Source organism: Dromiciops gliroides, chromosome 1 (assembly GCF_019393635.1).
Source record: "Dromiciops gliroides isolate mDroGli1 chromosome 1, mDroGli1.pri, whole genome shotgun sequence".
NCBI classification, from domain to species: domain Eukaryota; kingdom Metazoa; phylum Chordata; class Mammalia; order Microbiotheria; family Microbiotheriidae; genus Dromiciops; species Dromiciops gliroides.
The window spans coordinates 740,406,359-740,424,914 of NC_057861.1; the positions used below are offsets into that span (position 1 = coordinate 740,406,359).

General features: G+C 39.4%; 1 protein-coding gene across 1 annotated transcript in view; it reads left to right on the top strand.

Annotated features, from left to right (window-relative positions):
• FHIT (fragile histidine triad diadenosine triphosphatase) overlaps positions 1-8,929 on the top strand; it is a 1,715,999-nt gene extending 1,707,070 nt beyond the window's left edge. The window contains exon 9 of the mRNA XM_043975945.1: positions 8,631-8,929. The gene's annotated coding sequence lies outside the window, so the exon portion shown is untranslated. The remainder of the gene's footprint in view (positions 1-8,630) is intronic.
• Positions 8,930-18,556: the final 9,627 nt, after the last annotated feature.

The following is an 18,556-nucleotide window of genomic DNA, read 5'->3' on the forward strand; positions in this document are numbered from 1 at the left end:
AGGGACTCCAGAATCATCATGATGCAAGGGAATTTGTAAGCGAAAGTCCTGAATTCAAATCCCAGCTTAGATTCTTGCTAGCCTTTGCCGGTGGGAAATTTACATCATCTATCTAGACTCCAGCTCTCTCACCTGTAAAACAAAGTAGTTGCTCTCCAAGGTCCTTTTCAACTCTAAATCCTACCTTTCCTGGTCAAAACCCTAGCTAGGGGATGGATCTCCCTGGTAGCATGCACTATAAGTGGTTATCTAGCCCCTACTCAAACACTTCATAGGATCACAGGTTTAGAGCTGGGAGAGCGCTTGGCATCCAATGCCCTCATTTTACAGATGAAGACACAAAGGCAGAGGTAGTTGACCTGCCTTGTCTAAGATGCACGACTAGTTTCTGAGTTAGGATTTGAACTCATCTTCCTGACTTGAAGACTAGTGCTCTAATGGGAACTATATTACCTTATTGCTGGATGTAGCCTTTGTTTCTGAAATCATGCATGTAAGAAATGTGTGAAGGCCCTACACACTGCTGGCAATGTATTCCCTGCATGGGATTGATCTCAGGCCTGAGCTTCACTTTCCAAATCTTTTTTCCATGAAGGATTAGCAGATAGAACTCCCAAATACATCACTGCACTGAGAATCCTGGGAGTGCAGTGCTGCAAGCTTCAATTGCAATACTAGATACTAAGAGCCATTGTTATATGCAGGGGTGGGAAATGAAGACAAGTATGACCTAGGACTGTGGGTTTAGAGACACAAAGGACCATAGAAATTTTCTAGTCCTATCCCTTCATTTTACAAATGAAGAAACTGAGGCTCAGAACAGTTAGCTGATTTACCTAGGGCCACACAGCTAATAAGTGTCAGGGGCAATATTTGGACCTAGGCCTTCCTGATTTGAAGGCCAGCATTCTAGCTAGTATACCACACTGTCTTTCTGTCCACAGTTAAAGAAGTAATCAAGTCGTAGAGATGAGTTTTGAATGCAGATCCTCTCACTCCACACCCGAGGTGTTTTTAAAAGTGTGGCTTTCAACAAGTAATGGAATATTGAGGTTGTTCCAGCCATGATTTCCTTGAGCATTGAGGCTGTGTTGGGTGTCTGCAGCCTTGTTGATATAATGAATTATATACCCTCCCATAACCTCATAGTGCAACCCTATAATCTTAAATCAGAAAAAAAAAACCCACTGTGCCATTTTTCTTTGGCCTCTTCGGTTGTTCTGTCTCCCCATGATTTAGCTTGTATTCATAACAAAACAATGAAAATGGTGGAGCAGCTTCTTTTAAGGTCTTTATAGAAAAGGCACCTCTGCCTTCCCAACACTGGGCTGATGTTATAATGTAGAGCTCTAAGACACTACTTTCACCCCTAATTGTCACTACCACTAGCCACAGTTCTATACCATCATTAGCCCAGTAGGAAATGCCCAAGGAATCTCAAATCCAACACAAGCTGTAACATTTCTGCAAAGAGTTCTGAAATGGAAGTACAGAGCTGATAGAAGCCATGGCATTTCCATTCAGAGTTTGACTCTCCCAAGTACTCACCCATGAAGCGACCACTTCAGGAGAAAGAATTTCTTCTAAATATTTGTGTTCTTACCCTCCCCCACATGCTATATGACAGAACAGGACCTCGGTTGTATTTATTTATCTCTTCATTACATAGCAGAGACAAGTTTTGAAGGCTGTAAGGATTCTAGGAAGCAGAATAGGGGAAGTAGTGAATTCCAGGTATGGATTTCCATTGCTTTGCACATAGTAGGCAAATCATGAACATTAGCCCAATTGGTCAAAGTATTTAGAGCTGGAAAGGGCCATAGAGGTCATGTGGTTGACTCCCCTCATTTTACAGAAAGGGACATTGAGGCCCAGAGAGACAAAGTAGCTTACCAAAGGCAACACAAATAACAAGTGGAGGAGTCAGATGTCCTGAGTTCAAATCTAGTGGCACCACTTGGTGAAGCTAAGATTTGAAGATTATATATATATATATATATATATATATATATATATATATATATATATATATATATATATATTTATATATATATATTTAAGAAGCGGAAATGAAGAAAGAATTTCAGGTATGGGAGTGCAGAGTATACAAAATGACAGAGAGAGGAAGTGGAAAGGCAAGTTTAGGGAAGAGCTTTTAGGCCAATTTGGCTGGAGTGTGGAGCACAGAGAGGGAAGTGTCACTAAATAAGGCTGGAGAAACAAACTCTAGCCAAACTATAGATACATAATACATGAGATAAGGGGGGTTGCATTCTTCCCAAGAGATAATAAGTAACAACTGAAGATTTTTGAGCAGCCGAGCCTGCTGTGTCTTCAGGTATTCACCTTGGCACTTGGATGGAGGTTGGAATCTAGTAGAATGTGGTATCAAATTTCTAGAAATCATTGAAACCCTGATTCCTGGGTTAAAATGTGAGCACCTATTATTAGCCATCTATCTCCACTTCTTTAGAATGCCTACCAGTCATTGGACTCTTAACTATATATTTTGTCCTTAGTTAGCTTTTTATATTTTTTTTGTCCAGACATATGATTTCTCTGATGTTGGTGATGGACATCAGCAGCTAATTTGGCTGAGTCACTGAGAAGTCGAGTTCCCTTTAATTGTATTGCAGAATCTGTCAAAGGTAGACCTTGAACTCAGATCTTCTTGCGTTCAAGGCCGGCCCTTTGCCTTGATGGCCCTTATGCCATGATGGCATCATGTGACAGTGGAGAAAAGTGGCTTTGAACTCACTCTCTCCCTGCCCTCTATTTCCTGATGTCTAAAATGAATGGGTCAGAATTAATGACCTCTGTGATCCTTTCTCCTCTAAATCTAGGATGCCATGGTTTTTCTGATATAGATGTTCTATATTATCCTTAGTGGGGAATATATTTTGGATCCTTCCAAGACCTTGGGGGTCCTTCATAAACATTTAAGGGCTGGGTGGCTCTACTTGTTCTGTTATGAGATTAGGAGATTATTCAATGTCGTGTCTCTATACCCTGTATATGGTGTGTTGGAAAACTGGAGCCAACAAGAAAACATGGGTTAGTGAATAGAATTCATTTGGATGCTAGAGGCTGACATTCTCTAAAAGAATGCCCTAATTAGCTTTAGCCAAATATCTCCAACTGCCCTTTGGATGTCCCTTTGCTCCCTCTTTACCTGTAGGATCAACTATCAGTTCCCCTGTTTGGCTTTTAAAGGCCTTCCCAACCTGAACCTAATCCATATTTCTAGTTTTGCAATATGACATTGCCGCACTCTAAGGTCCAGCTAAATAGAACTTGCTGTTCCTCCCATAGGACAGCCCATCTCCCATCCCCCATGCCTTTGACCTACCTATCCCTCATACCTGGAATGTGTTCTGCCCTCACTTCTAGCTCTTAGAATAGTGTGATTACTTCAGAATTCTTAGTTACTTTCCTAATTCCCTTCCCTCAGCTGCTATTGTCCTCCCCCATCAAGAACAGTTTACTTGCATATGCTTATTTATGTGTGTGTGGTCTCCCTCAATAAAATATAAGCTCCTTGAGGACAGGCAGCTCTTCATTTTTTCCCTTTCTATCCCTAGCACTCACAACATGCCAGATATAGTAAATCCTTAATATATACTTGGCTATTTGTTCTAAAACCTGGATTGACTTTTCTTGAAATTGAATTAGCCATTTATTTGACTGAACTACCCGAGCATTCACTCATTGGATAAATCCTTTAGGTACATCTATTTGTCAGTCAATGAGCATTTATTAAACTCTTACTATCATATGCTGCAACTTGCAGCACACAATGGGCACACAGAGGCAAAAATACCATCCTGCTCACATTTGTGTACCTCACGTTCTTTTTTTTATATTTTATTTCCCCCAATTACATGTAAAAACAATTTTTTAACGTTCACTTTAAATTTTTTTGAGCTCCCAATTCTCTCCTCTCTCCTTCATTGAGAAGGCAAGCCATTTAATATAGATTATACAGGCTCAGTCATGGAAAACATACTTTCATATTAGGAACTTAGGTTCTAATGGGGTAGAGTACATGCATATAACTATGTACATACCATCAGTGGATAGAAAGAGGTAAAATATTTGGGCCCGATCTGCCAGGACCAAAAATCTAGTTGGATGATGAACATAATTGGGCCAATAATGAGTATAAACAGTCTGTAAGGCCTTGTGCAGGACATTGAGACTCCAAAGAAAAGGGGAAGTTGGCAGATTAAAGATTAGAGTAAATTCACCACAAGGAAGACAGAGACAGCAGCTGATTGTCCAAATGAAAAAGTGTTGGGGTTTGGTGTCGTTGAGGGTGGGGGAAGAGAAGGAGGGAAGGAGGGAGAAGAAGGAGGTGATAGCAAGTCAGGCCACAATGTTAAAAGCAAAAATGAACAGAATTTCTTCTGGGACATAAATCTGCCTGAAAACAGACTTGGGACAGAGGCTGAGAAGGTGCTCATCCATTTTCCAAGCTGTGCAGGGACCTCTAACTCAAAGTCAATAATTGTTCAAGGACAGGGATGATAATAAATGATCGGGGAGTGACCTGCTTCTAGAGCAAGTGGGACTAGGGGGTGGACTGGATACTGATATTGCTTGAAAAAGACGCAAGTTTTGATCCTCTGCCTGCTGGGCTGCTGTGTCCACTGGGACATTTACCCTGAGCTTTCTTAGTCTGGCAGATTTCTGGGGCAGCTTTGAGCATCCAAGAAGGGTTTCTCTGGCTGGTTGAATGAGAGTTGTTCAGATATACTCTGACTTGATGTTTGTGTATGGATATACGAATAAACATTTGTGTGCCAAACACAGTGCTAACCACTGGGGATACAATTAATAAAAAGAAACAGTCCCTGCCCTCAAGGATCTTACAATCTAAAAGGGGAGACAACACACAAAAGGAGGCAGAAAAGTGGGGGTGTGGTGTGGAGGGTGAATACCACAGGGTATCTAGATCCAGGGAGTGGAAATGAGGCAGAGCAGCAGATGAAGAGTGAGGGGAGAGACAAAGACAGACTAAGAAAGAGAGACAGAGACAGAGAAAGAGAGAGACACACACAGAGACATTCCTTTTTCTTCATATATATATATATATATATATATATATATGCATGTCTGCACATATGTCTGCACTTATGTACCCATGTACATACACATGCCTACATAAACCTATATATACATAGGTATTGTATGTGTACATATACATTTGTACAGCTATACATACATATATGTATGCACATGTCTCTTTAGATGGATGTAACTTCTTTAAAACAAGCAATGAATTTCTTTTAAGAATTTTTATTTATTTTTATTCTGAACTTAAACACCAGATAAAATGGGAATTTCCAGATATATGGAACAGAAAACGAAGATTGTGCCTGAAACTCTGAATATCTATTATGTACAGCTTGCTTTTCTTTTTAAGTACATAATAAATTCAGCCTGTCACTTTACAAACTGCTTTGCTTGTCTGTGAGGAACACTGGATTTCACGTCCATTCTCATTTAATGTTCTCCATTCTAGGAAGGACAAAAGTAAATTTTTAAAGAATGTTTCTCTCTGATTGACTTAGAATCAAAGAATGTCCACACTGAGAGGGGACTTAGGGATCATCTATTCCAACTGTTAGTTTAATCATTTTGGAAGTCTTACTGCCATGTCTATCACTATGAGATGCCTTGAATCCATTCCTTTCTCTTCACTCACCCAACTTCCACCCTAGCTTCGTTCCTCAGCATTCCTTGCCTAGACTATATAATACGTTCACAATGAATCTTCCTGTTTCCAACCTCTTCCCTCCTCAGTCCATCATCTGCCCAATTGCCCAACTGATATTCTCAAAATAAAAATGTGTCCTTATCACTCCTGTACTGGGGAAAAACAAAACAAAACTTTAGTGTGTGCCTATTGTTCCTAAGATAAAATACAAAATCATCAAACTAGCATATAAAGTTCTCCCAGTTGTACTATGCATTACTTCCTTCCAGATGTTCTCTCTTTCAGTTGAAATAGCCAACTAGCCAATCCATATAAATGGATTGAGTCAAGTGTTAGAATGATATATATCTATATAGATATATATTTATACATGTATACACATATGTATGTGTATATATTTATAGATACAAACATGTGTGTATGTATATTTATATACACACATATGTATGTATATTTATATATACACACATGTGTATGTGTATACATACACACATATATACATACACACACATATATATACATATACACACACATACATACACACACACACACACACACATATATAATTCTAACTCTTGACTCAGTAGGAATTTCCAAGAGGAATCTCCCATGTCTGGAATGCACTTCCTCTCTACCTCTTCCTCTTAGCATCTGTCGCCTCCTTCAGAATTCTACCTTTGAAATTGTCACCTCCCACATCTACCCTTTCCTGATCCCCAAGATATGAGTCCTCTTCCTCTTAAGCCAGTCAACATGCATTTATGAAGTGCTTCTGCTAAAGCAAAAACACGGTCTCTCTTGCTTTGAATTACTTTGTGTATATTTTGTGAGAGGGAGCATGGTATAGTAAATAGAGATCTGGTCTTGGAATCAGGAAGATTTGTGTTCAAGTCTCCTCTGACACTGACTGTGTGATCCTGGACAAGTCACTTAAGATCCAATAACCTGAGCAATTCTCTAAAAGGATAAGTTGCAGGATAGCAGATCTCGCTCTGGTTCCAGGAGGATCATGATCAGGAATTCCTAACTCCATTAATAACCTAGATGACTCTAGAACATCACCATATATAACAAGTCTGTATTTATTACCTGAATAAATCTTATATTTCTCTTGTAAAAAAGAAAAAAAAAGGTGAGGACTCTTTCATTTTTGCCTTTGTAACCCCAGTGCTTAACCCAGTTCTTCACACAAAATAGCTGTTTGGTTTTTCTCATGAGGATTTGCTAGTATGATCTTAGCCCTTTCTTACTCCCATTTAATAGTGCTTGCTTCCTTCATGAAATTCTTTTATATTTACATATCTGTGTATATTTTTCATCCCCTGGAAATATAAGCTTCCTGTGGGCAAGGACTATTCCTCATTTTTATGGTCTTTGTATGGCCCAAACCTAGCACATTGCTTTGCATGGAGCAGATGCTAAACCAATATTTGTTGCTTTGGGGAAACTAAGGCCCAGGGAGATTAAAGGATTTACAAGAGGCCAGTCCTGGTATTTGTAAGCAGGTCTGATGACTCTAAGACCAGGACTTTGTACAACTTTTTGTATTTCTTGGAGGAGGATGCATGAAAATAGCAGAAACCTTCATGTAGCAGAAAGAAATGCATCCACAGATTCATGGTTGAAGGTGCCCTGTTCTTGAGACTTAGGATAGGCATATGTGATAATGTCCTTAAGGTCCTACTTTCCAAAACTTTCCAAGGAATCATGCAGTCAGTTACTGATGATGTCAATCTGTACAGGCCCATTTAATGTATATACTTCTTATGATCCACAGCCTCTAGTCTTCCCCTTAATCCTTATTCTGCCCACTAGAAGGAAAGAAACAATTTCCCTCCCTTCCTTTTTCCCCTGAAGTTTTACAAATGGACATTTCCTGGAGGTCTTAGAGTAGTAACACAATACAATGAGAAGAAGGCAGGTCTATGTGCAAATCCTAATTTTATCATTTCCCATCTAGATGATTTTGGACAAGTCATTTCACCCATTTTCTCTGTTTCCTCATCTGTAAAAAGGTAGGGCAGGGTTAGACTGGATGATAGGCATCACCTAGCCCAACCTATACCTGAAATATAAATTTCCTCTCCAGCATCTTCAACAAGTAATTATCCTGCCTTCACTGGAAGAGAACTTTAAAGAGAATCTGTTCTGTTTCTAAACCATTCTAATTGGTAGGAAGCTTTCTCGGACTGAGCTGCAATATGCCTCTTGGTAATTTATTCCTAGTTCTGCTCTCCTGTGCTCTTTTCTTTGGCTAGCTCTAAATCCTTCGACTAAGCTTCTTTTGCTTTTGGTCCCCTACCCTGACACAATGATACCACTACCTTTTTAGAGATTAGGAAATGAGAAGAGTGAGGATTCATGGAGCTGAGCACTGCAGGCAGCCAAAGTCCGAAACCCTCATTTTGATGATGAAGAAACCTATACTGAGAGAGGTTAAATAGCTTGTCCAAAGTCACACAAAGTGAGAGGAGGAGAAGCTTGCACATCGACCTCCAGCAAACCCACCAGTGAATAGATGATATAAAATGGTATTGTGGCCCATGGAAGGGCCAATCATCTGAAAAGGTGTGAAGCAGACCTTTAGGAAACAATGTTTAGTAGTATGGAAGTTTCTTGAGGGGAGAGATTAGCTTTCTTTTGTCTTTGCATCTCCAGTATCTGGCATAGTGCCCAGCATGCAGTGGGTACTCAATAAATGCTCATTTGAGTTAGATTGCTAGAGGAGGTAAATCAGAACATCAGGACAACCTTCCAACACCCTCCATTTGTCTTACCCTGTCTCAATTGTTTGGCTGTTTCTAGATTCACAGGAAGCAAGATTCTATTCCATTTTATTGCCTGACTCTAGAATGAATTTGGTCCTCATTAAATGTTTTTTTGTTTTGTTTTGTTTTTTAATGCTCAACAGCTTCCAGACAAGAAGGCATCTTGGACAAATCCCAAGGCAAGAAGAGAAAGTGGGTCTCCTCATCCAGGATGTCATCATATTGGCCATGAAGCTGAGCAGGATCGATCAATTATCCCTTCCAAAGAATACAGCCTCCTCCTTGACCTAACCCTTGATTACCTACCCATGGGCAGGTTGTTAGATGTACACTTCCATCAGAATGACTGCCGGGCTCTTTTTCCCTTCTATGGTTTTACTCATACCCATTCTCCCCTTGGCTTTGCAGTTTAGACCAGCAGCTGTCCCTGGTCCTGCTTGGAAATAAAGCATTTGTTAAAAACGTCTGTGATGTGGTGGCTCTGTTAGAAAACTCTTCTCCCTGTGCTACTTATTACTGTCCAGAAGGTACCTAAAGAAGTCAATCTCTTGAAGCTATTGTACTCTCGTCAAAAGCAGAGCTTTGTTACAGGCTAGATAAGATAAACCTGGAGGAGAAGAGCACTGGTTTTGCCAGATGAGATATGGAGACAGGAAATGCATAAGCTTTCTTAAGATCTTATATTCCTCTCCTGTTTCTAATGGGGTGATTCCGAACTCCCAGATCTGAAGGAAGCATAATCACACAATAAACTTGAGGAGATTAATGAATGCAGAATGATGTGGGGGGGAGGGACATCAGGCAGGAAGGAAACTGCTTCTACCCCCTCCTCACATGCCACATACATCTTTCATGGCCTTTGATTCCTAAGCATTCACTATGCTTGCACTGCAGATGGAATGATTAATGGCAGACTTCCTTAAGCAGGAAACACTCCCTGAAGAGTCAGAAGACCCAAGTTCAGTTTCCCTTCTGACATTTACTCCCTTTGCTGACTGACTAACTAACCTTAGGAAAGCCTCTAAATCTTTTCTGTAAAATGAAAGGGTTGGGTTGAATGACCTTTGAGGCACTTTATGGCTCTAAATCTAGGTTCCTAAGATTTCTTTCTTCCAGTGTATTCAAAGGGACCAGAAAGATGGGAGGGAGGAAGAGATAAAACAAATAAATAGCATTACCATAATGAAATTGGAAATGAACTCTGCCTTAAAGAAAGAATTCTTTCTCAAATAACTCTGCTCTATCTACCCCCTACCTCACACACTGTGGTTTTATAGCCTTGTAAGATAATTTATTCAGTATATAAGAGGTAGCTTGGCATAGAGCTTGGAGACAGGAGACCTTGGGAAACAGACATGGACTTGTTATGTAATTGTGGATAATGACTCAAAGTCTCTGAGCATTTATTGGTGCCCACATCCATAATAGGTGCATAATAAACCAGATACTAGCAACTTCAGAGGTACATATATATTGTAATCTGCTCCCTTCCCCCCATTCCATAAAATGCAAATTCCTTCAAGGCAGGGGCTATTTTACTATTATCTTTGTATCTCAAGGCATCTAGTTGGCATTGTGGATAGAGTGCCAGGCCTGGAGCCAAGAAGACCTAAGTTCAAATCTGACCTTAGACACTAGTTGTGTGACCCTGGGCAAGTCACTTAACCCTGTTTGCCTCAGTTTCCTCATCTATAAAATGAGCTGGAGAAGGAAAAGGCAAACCACTTCAGTATCTTTGCCAAACCAAACCAAACCAACAACAACAACAAACCCAAGTGGGTTCATGAAGAGTTGAGTCAGACACGACTAAAAAAAATGACTAAATAACCACAACGATTGTATCTCAAGAGCCCAGTATTGTGTCCTGCATATTTGATAAATGTTTAACTGATGAAAGAACACTAGATTTAAGGTCAGAATAACTAGGCTTGAGACCTTTCTCTTCCATTTCTAACTGTGACATTAAATATAGGATCTTGGGTCTACAGGTAAAAGGCACCTTATGGGCAATCTAGCTCAATCTAATGAGGAAAGCAAGGCCCCAGTAGGTTAAATGAACTCCAGCGTTTCTCAGATAAGCTCGAGTGGCAGGAACAGGATTTGAATGAAGGTTTGGGAGGCAAACTAAAGCGCTCTCCCAATCCAACAAGTCACTTAGCTTTGTAAATTTCATTTTTCTCCTCCATATGAAATTAGGTGGTTGGTCAGTCCCAACTCTAACATTCCTGTGAAAATAAATCAGTTTAAAATTGAGCTACCAAAATAATAACAAAGTCTAACTGTGTCTCCTGCTGACAGTTTTTCACTGGCTCCCTATTGCCTCTGAGATAAACCTCTGAGTCTCAACTACCCTTGTCCTATAACACATGGAAGAGATCCAATGCATTATTCTCTAGGTTTTCAGATAACCTTTGGGGAAAAAAACAAGCAAACAAACAACAACAACAAAAACAGAGCCTGGGGGGAGAAGGGGACCATGCTGTTTCTCTAAGAATATGCTGTGTGATTTTACTATTTGTATCCTGATTCTCCGATTACTGACTTAAGAATTTGAGTTTTCCTTTGCTGCTAAAGCAAACTCACACAACCAATAAGTTGTCTACTCCATACAGATGGCCCAGGGCTGATTTATAAATACTGTATATCTATACCACATGGCTTCTCATTGTCTCCACTACAAAACTGTCCTTCCCCTAGAACTGAGATCACCTTCTAGAGTCACCCCTTAACTCTGCTTATTTTAAGTACCTTTTGTTCAGTTGTGTCCAACTTTGTGACCCCATTTGGGGATTTCTTTTTTTTTTCTTTCAGGGAAATGAGGGTTAAGTGACTTGCCCAGGGTCACACAGGTAGTAAGTGTCAAGTGTCTGAGGCTGGGTTTGAACTCAGGTCCTCCTGAATCCAAGGCCAGTGCTTTATCCACTTCAACACCTAGCTGCCCCTTGGGGATTTCTTGACAAAAATAGAAGATACTGTAGTGGTTTGTCATTTTCTTCTCCAGCTCATTTTACAAATGAGGAAAGTGAGGCAAACAGAGTTAAGTGACTTGACCAGGGTAATACAGCTAGTAAGTGTCTGAGGTCAGATTTGCACTCAGGAAGAGCAGTCTTCCTAACTACAGGTCAGCACTGAGCCCCTAGCTGCTACCTGTAACCACAAAGTAAACTCCCACATCATCTGCTTGCTCCTACAATTAACACAAGAAAATCTGTTGTCTTTGACAATCAAATGATTAGGTAAATCAATCAAAGATGGAACTAGGGAAAAGGTGAAAACATACAGATTACTCTCTACAGAGTAAGAGGTGTATTAAATGTCTTGTAAGGGGCTAAAATTCTAGCTATACTATCTAAAATCTAATGAGTGGTCACCAATAAATTATAAGTTTTAGCAAGAGTATTTAAGTGTTGGGGGCGACTAGGTGGTGCAGTGGATAAAGCACCTGCCCTGGATTCAGGAGTACCTGAGTTCAAATCTGGCCTCAGACCCTTGACACTTACTAGCTGTGTGACCTTGGGAAAGTCATTTAACCCCCATTGCCCACAAAAAACAAACAAAAACAACAACAACAAAAGAATATTTAAGTGTTTAAATATTTATTAAAGAGCATTAGGATCAGAGAGAGAGGTAAAAATCTAACTATTTCTAAGAGACCCCATCATCTAACCTACCATGATGAGGTCAGGAACCAAAAGAGGAAAAAGTCCTCTGCCAGCATCCACTTCCTACTTTGTGTTCCCCTCCCAGAAATGGGAGGTTCTTCAAGATGATTGACTAGTGTCATTCAAATTCATTGGTTCACTAGATGGGAAGGTGGTCTCAATGTAAAGTTCAAAGTTTTTAGCTTCTGAGAACAATACCTTCTTAAGTACCCTCTTAAGTACCAGCCAGATGTGCTTACAATCTAGTTAACTGGAAGTAAGACAGTTGCAGTCAATCGCTCTCACCAAATTCAATCAGTTTTAATCAATCTCCAGGTGGGCCCCTGAGTATCTGCTAAATCTCATCTACCACATTCTATTATCTTGACACAGTCTCAACAAAAAAACAATCTTACTCAGAAGATGAGGAAAGCTTTTTCCTGAGTTCCCTGTTAGTCTTGGGAGAGGGAGAGTGGGAGAGGGAGAAAGAGAGGGGGAAAAGGGAGAGGGGAGAGAGAAGCTAACTGGAAAACAAAGAGTGTGTGAGTTTTATTGTAAAAATTCTATGTTGAGGCTGCAATTCTACCTCCAGAATTCCTGATTTTTCCCAAAGGATATCTGTTACCTTAGATAATTTGATTATTGCAGTTGGCTTGATGGAGGATTCTATAAAAGGAAATTCAGCTTCACTGGTTAAAGTCTGTGGGTTGCCTCCCACAACTACCAGTGTTCAGTGTTTTCTCTGATTAATGAGGTGATTGGGCACTCTGAAAACATCTCAGGTGCATCAATTAAAAGAAAGACTTCAAGAGAAGAGAGTCAAGTTGATGGGGGAAGCCTTCAGATTTGCTTAAGAGTTGTTGGTCCTGTTAGGGTTTGTAGCTACAATTTTCAAGTTAAGCATTCTTTCTATCCTTCCTGAAATAAATACGAAATGGCAAAATCAGAGATTTAGAGCTAGAAGGGAACTCAGAAGTCAAGTCCAACTCATTCATTTTAAACATGAGGAAACTGGAACTATAATTGTGAAGAGACTTGCCCACACATATCAGGTGAGAACTATCTGCCAGGAGCCAAGAGAGAAGTATCCAGGAAGAACTGGGAATGTCAAAATCAGAAAAGAGATGAGAACTGAGAAAAGTCATCGCATTTAATTAAGAAATCACTGGTAATCCTGAAGAGAGCAATTTCAGTCCTAGAGTGAAGTTTGAAGGCAGATTGAAAGGGATTGAAGAGTAAATAGTGAAGAAAAGGAAATTAATGTAAACACTTCTTTCTTTGAGTCTGATTGTGTAACTGAGGAGAGATAAACAATTATGGCCTGAGGGAAGACAGGATAATTCAGTAAAAGGGTTTTTTTAAGATTGGGGAGAACTGAGCATCCTTACATGTAGGATGGAGGTAAAAGAGTCAGATACAAGAAGGCTAAAAAGAAGAAAGACCTCTTTTGAGGGAATATATATATATATATATATATATATATATATATAATATGAGGGAACTTATGTGTGTGTATGTAGATATATATGTATATATATGTATATGTATATATGTATATATACATACATATATATACACACATATATATAATATATATAATATGAGGGAACATATGTGTGTGTATGTATATATATATGTATATATATGTATATATATATGTATATATATGTATGTATACAGTGCATGTATTTGGTCTGCACCTGGGATCTTGTTTTTTATTAGCATAAGGAACTCCTGGTTAGGAAATTCCTTCTACCAAAACAGACAGTCTCTCTGCAGTTTATACTCTTAGAATTTCCTTCCATAATCAGAGTTGAAATGATTTGTCCAAGGTCACACAAAATGTGCCAGGCATCTACTTACTGCTTTGAGCAACTTTCTTTTTTTTTTTTTTTAATTTTTTAATTTAATTTTTTTACAAATTATTTTATTTTAAATTTTTTTCCAATTACATGTAAAGATTTTTTTTAAGTTCCAAATTTTTTCCCACCCTCCCTTCCCTCCCCCCTCCCAAGGCCAGCAAGCAATCTGATAAAGGTTATACATTACAATCATGTTGAATATATTTCCACATTAGTCATGCTGTAAGAGAAGGATCAGAACAAAAAGAAAAAAAATGCCAGAAAGAATAGACAAGAACAATAACAAAAAAGCAACATCAGAAGTAAAAATAGTATGCTTCAATCTGAATTCAGATTCCACAGTTCTTTTTCTGGATGTGGAGAGCATTTTCCACCATCAGTTTTTTGGCATTGTCTTGGATCATTGCATTGCTGAGAAGGGTTAAGTCTATCAGAGTCGATCATCACACAATGTTTTTGATACTGTGTACGATGTTCTCTTGGTTCTGTCTGAGCAGCTGTCTAAGACTTGGAAAGGTGGCAGCAATTATCTTGGTAAAGGGTCCCTCACCTGGGAGTTCCCCATGCAAAGAAAACCCAAATATTCAGTCCCTAATCCCTATTCATTGTTTACATAGCACTTTTCTTTCACCATCTCATTTGATCTTCACAGCAATCCTGTGTCCTACTATAAATCTCATCATAACATTAAGAGAGCCTTAGGCTTTGGCAAACTATATTTGCCTGTAACAAATCCAGATAGACCCTGGCAGGCTAGCAAGAGAGACAGTACTTTTGATCCTTGAACTTAGTTTTATAGCTATCCCTTTCCTCTGCTCACCTGTCTACATGGAACTGCAGAAGTGGTTTGGTGTTGAGAAATTTTTTGTTGTTCTTGGGTTGTTTCAGTTGTGGGAGTGGTTTGCCATTGCCTTCTCTAGCTCATTTTGCAGATGAGGAAATTGAAGCAAACAGGGTGAAATGACTTGCCCAGGGTGACACAGCTAGTAAGTGTCTGAGGTTAGATTTGAACTAAGGTCCTTCTGACTCTAGGCCTGTCACTGTATCCACTGTACCAACTATCCACCTGCTGTTGAGAAACTAAAGGACCCTAATCACCAGAGCATTTGGTTAGTTACTGGGTTACTCACCCAGTATGATATATTCATCAGTCAGGTTATTCTATCCTCCAGAAGTATATGGGATGATTTCCATAAGCTAATGAGGTCATTCACTAAGATCTAAGTCCAGCAAATAGGAAGCTTGGTTCAGACTGGAACTTTGTAGCACAAGATACTTACAATACTCCTATAGACTGAGGAAACCCCTGCCCATGTCCAGGTATCAAAGAGATTGGTTTTGGACAACAAAAGCAGCAGCTTCTCAGAACCCTGGTAACTGACTCAAAGATCCTAAAATCAGGACCTCACCCCAACCTGCAACCACCAACATTTTAGAAGCCTGGAACTCTGCCCTCCTCAGCAACACCACCCCCATCCCATCAGAGGGATGAAAGAGGAAGGTCCTAGATATCCTAGCTTACTTTTATCTTTGGACTTAAACCCCAGGTAGTAGTTGCTCCATGGACTTCACTGCCTTCCTCCACCTTTGCTGGATACTAGGGAAGCTCCCAGGGTGAGGAGACAAAGAGAGGGATTCTGGGAAACCCCCTCACCACAGCATTTCAGAAGCGGAGGAGGAGGAAAGGGGAGAGGCATGCAGCTCATCTGAGCACTACCCCCACCGCCCAAGTCAGACCCTGCACCCTTACTGAGTCTGTTGGAGCCCTTGCCACCTTCTGACACCAAAACCCAGAACTTCTAGACCCTGTAGCTGGGATCCTCACCCACTCATAGAAGCAGACCTGTGACCTGCAGCAGACATTCCTACCTCACCTTATGCTACGGAAACCAACCTCACACCTGGGCATCCTCAGAAAAGCTTGACAATCCAGCCATTCAGTGCAGAGACCTATGGCATGATTTCTTGGAAGTAAGGAGTCACGGCCACCCACTGACAAGAATGAACCTCAGGACACCACCCTTGTCCAACTTAAACCTGAATTGGGCACCACCCACTTCCCCCTCCACTCCTTTCTCTCCTTTCTCCCCACCTAGCACTTAGAAACCTGCTCAACTACTGAAATGGACCTCTGCACCTTAACCCCAGGCTCTCGGCAACTATGATGCCCAAACACCATAGCAAGTTCTTACAGCCCCAATTAGCCTGGGGAGTCTGGTGCCTGAAGCACAGCTTGAAGGCTTGGAGAGGGGATATTGAGAAGCAGCCAGGGGCTTTGGGTTTGGCCCATAGAGGATGACTTCGTCCCCTAAGTTACCACCTCTCTATGGTCCACACTGACTTCCCCCAATTTTCCTGAAGTATGTCAAGAAGAAATACTCTTCAGCTGCACCTGAAATTCTGCCTGAACCCTTCCTCACTGACCTGTCCACCTGAGCACACCATCCCTAGGCTCTCAATGCTACAGCTTTGAGCCCTGACTTCCCATTGAAGCAGACCTGAGACTTAGCATCAGGAAATTCTATAATTTCCCATCCTGCTGAAACTGACCAGCACCCCTTAAGTCCTGCCCAACCCTCCTACATACTTGGAAGATTCTTCATATATACTGATTGGACAATAAATAAATAGGCAAATACCTTTTCTCCACTCATTCTTCCAAATCTTTATCCATACATCAATATACCTTATATGGACCTGTGAATTACATAATGCATTTTTAATCAAGTTTCTTTCATTGTTTCTCTTGAGAATCTTGACCTTTTGTTCCTTTAGATGAATTTTTATTATTCTTTTCCAGCTCTCTAAATTAATCTTCCAGATAGTTTGATTCATATCGAACTCAAGAAGTGAATTAATTTAGAAAGCATTGCCTTTTTAAAAAATTGCATTGGCACAGCCCAAGCATGAACAAATAATATCTCTAAATTTACTTAGGTCTGTCTGTAAGAATAAAAAATGTGGTTTCATTTTTATTTCAAGCTTGTTTATTGGTAGGTGAATTCCTTAATATTTAATACATTCTGCAGGTTTTTCATCTACTTTCTCTTAGTAACTCTATATATTGGGTTTTATTGGTTATATAGAGGAAGGTTTGTAATTTGTGTGTTTGTTATGTACTGCTCCTTTACTGAAATAATGGTTTCAATTAATTTAGTGTGATTATTTAGGGCTCTCCATGTGGAGCATCATATCATCTTCAAAAAGTGATAGGTTTCTTTCCTGTTTGTCAGTGCTAAACTCCAATTTCTTTTTCCTTAGCTTACTGTTATGACTACTAATTATAGAATTTTGTCTAATTACAGTTGTGATGATCAATATATTTGATTTAGAACTGATCTTATTGAAAAGGCCTCTGGGGAAAGCTAGGTGGTGCAGTGGATAGACCACCGGCCCTGGATTCAGGAGGACCTGAGTTCAAATCTGGTCTCGGACACAACAATTACTAGCTGTGTGACCCTAGGCAAGTCACTTAACCCCAATTGCCTCACCAAAAAAAAAAAGGAACTCAAAACTATAAATAAAAATGTTGATTACATTAAAAAAAAAAAAGGCCTCTGATTCATTCTCACTTGGTCCTTGATTTTAGATAGGTAGTATTTCATTTACCATATTAAGGAAAGTTCAATTTATGAGTATTTAATAGATATTATATATTGTCAAAAGGACTTTATTTATTCAATCATATAGGTTTTTTATTTCTTTTGTTATTAACATGCACTAATATATTTATGGATTTAGTATTATTGACCTAATATTGAATACACACACACACACATCCCCTGGCCATAATGGACACAGAATAAAATTTTAGTAGTTTTTTGGGATTTTTTTTTTTAGTGAGGCAATTGGGGTTAAGTGACTTTCCTAAGGTCACACAGCTAGTAAGTATTAAGTGTCTCAGGCTGGATTTGAACTCAGGTACTCCTGACTACAGAGCCAGTGCTCTATCCACTGTACCACCTAGCTGCCCCAGAGTAAAATTAAAAAAAATATTTTGCTATAGATCTTTTGCTAATAGTTTCATGTGTATATGCATGTATATGCATATGTTCATATTTTGTGCCAATATCAAATAGTGATATTGGTTTCTCCTTGGATTTCCATGACTTGTTTCCTCCTGAAGTAGATATCAGGAGGATAGTTGTGTCATATAAAGAACTTGATAAGATCTTTTATTTTCCTTATTTGTAAACACTATATAATATTGGAATTGCTGTTTCGTTGAATGTTTGATATGATTCCCTTATAAATCTGTATAGTCCCGAGTGAGGGTTTTGCCTCTTTGGAAGCTAATTTATGGCTTGTACAATTTTTTTTTCTCTCCTGAAAATGGATTAATTTAAATGATCTATCTTTTATTGGTTAATTTAAGTATCATTTTTTGTAGCTATTCATCTATTTCATTTAAACTGTCAGTTTTGTTGGCATATAATTGAACAAAATAGTTTTAATAATTTCCTTTATTTCTTCCTCAGTTATTGTGATGTATCCTATTTTACATACTGGCAAATTGATGTGTCTCTTTAAACTCAGAATAGCTAATATTTACAGTTTTATTTATCA